The sequence below is a fragment of the Theobroma umbraticum genome, unplaced genomic scaffold, assembly GCF_002168275.2.
Source record: "Theobroma umbraticum cultivar Fairchild unplaced genomic scaffold, ASM216827v3 scaffold_12.0, whole genome shotgun sequence".
NCBI lineage: Eukaryota > Viridiplantae > Streptophyta > Magnoliopsida > Malvales > Malvaceae > Theobroma > Theobroma umbraticum.
In genome coordinates this window covers 3470550-3472625 of record NW_018397272.1, presented here as the reverse complement: position 1 = coordinate 3472625, position 2076 = coordinate 3470550, and the positions used below count along the sequence as shown (strand labels likewise).

Sequence of the window (2076 nt, the reverse complement as noted above, 5' to 3'; positions counted from 1 at the left end):
TTTTAACATGTTGGTAATAAATATTAACTATAATCCTTATAGAGAAAATGAGGAGGAAAAATTTCTACATGTTTCTTCTTCATCAAATATGGTTAATATGTCTATGATGTGACAATAAATAGTTAAACTTGCGAATTAAGAAAGGGTGGAAAATTTCCTTGGCATGAAAAGGCGTTGATGGGTGATTGGAAATGGTAAAGGAGTGTTCTTTTGGCTAGATAAATGGCTATCAGATGGTCCACTTAATTTATCTTTTCCACGGTTGTTCTCTATAGCCACAGATAAGGAGCGCAGACTATGTGATGTGTTCACTGAGGGAAGGTAGAAGTCCTTTTTCAAACCTCCTTAGAATGCTTCAAGGGGTGGTACTACAAAATGATATGAATGACCGATTGGTATGGGTTCATGATAGGAAAGGGAAGTTCTCTATTAAGCATTTCTCTATGGCTATTAACAATTTCCATGAACAAGTTGAACAAGAGGTGTGGTTTAAAGACATTTAGAGGTTATCTATTCCTCCTAAGTTACAAGGCTTCTTGTGGTTAGCAATCCTTCAAGGAATACTTACAAGGCGCTTTCTTAGATAGTCTAAAGTGCCCTTTAAAATGGAAAGTTGTAAATGTTGTTGGTGTCCAAGGGTGCGCTTTAAAATGGAAAGTTGTGAATGTTGTTGGTGTGGTTCAATGATGTCTGAGATATGGTAGACAATTTAAATTTCCATATTATCAGGAAAACAAAAAGGGATTTCATAAGAAAATTTCAAGCTTTTAACCCCTAAGGCGTAGATATTTGAAAGATATGCAGCATTAAGACCTAAAGTTAGAATTATGACAAACTTCTCTTAAAACTTCATTCAGCTACACAACCAACGAGTTTTTCCAGCTTTTGGTCAATGTCAGGATAAGACATTCCAAGGCTGATAAATTAGGATATTCTTGTCCAAATATATTTTTATTACCATTGCAATCTTCATCATTTGAGTGATATGATTCATATAAAAGGTTCAAAAGTGAAAACTAAAAACATATTATTTTGCCATCCTATTTAGGAAACATAAAGAACAACAATGAAGAATAATTGGTTTCTAGAGTTTCATGATGACCATAGGTTCATCCAGTTTCAAAGTTAAACACAAGCAATGGCCAATGCACTCCAAATAAGAGTATGAGAAATCAGAATAAAAACCTTTTAACTCCCTGTGTACCAACTGAATGTTCAATCACCAAAAAGTCCTCTATACCTATTTATCCATAAATCCATGGAAAACATGAGAGGAAAATTGTTCATACAGGTTAGGTTTTATCCTTTCTCACCCTGAGTCTCTACAAATTTATAAGGTGAAATCAATATCTCTCGTCTAACTTTTTTCGTCTAAATCACGTCAATTGTTATGTATTGAATAATTTTGACTAAGCTTCTTAAAGCCTTAAATGATTTTGTGAACATATAACAATAATGTGGTGATGGTGGAGTGTTATTTTAGCCATAATTATGTGTTATTGTTTAATTTGGATATTTGTGGAAAAATATTATTTGACATTAGAATAGAATATTTGTGGAGTGGACATGAAAAGTTAACTTTGTGCGTACTCTATGCTGTTTCTATATAATGTTTATATTTCATGATTTTAATTATTTTTTTATATTGTTAGCTCACACAATGGAAGGGTTTTCTTAAGAGCAAACTACAATGATGGTGTCTGCTATTATATTAGCCATTGAGTTGTTTAACATGATACTTTTAGCTAATACTTTGGTTCAAGGATGTTATCATATTATAATGCATACTAGAAAGCGTAAAAGATCCAAAATTAGCACTTATATGAGACATCTTATTAGGCAATTGAATTTTAGGAGAATGGTGTTTGATTCTGATTTAACATGCATTGAAAATATTAGAATGTATAGGGCTGCATTTTATAAACTATGTAATATGCTTCAATGCATTGGCAGGCTTAGTCCAACAAAAAACATGAATGTTGAGGAAATGATAGCTATCTTTTTGTACATCATTGCTCATCATGCAAAGAATAGAATCATAAAGAGAGAATTTGTTAGAAGTGGTGAGACAGTGAG

The 2076-nt window shown here is 32.5% G+C and overlaps 1 pseudogene; it reads left to right on the top strand.

The window, feature by feature from the left end:
* Positions 1 to 1858: 1858 nt before the first annotated feature.
* LOC149526489 (uncharacterized) overlaps positions 1859 to 2076 on the top strand; it is a 1694-nt pseudogene continuing 1476 nt past the window's right edge.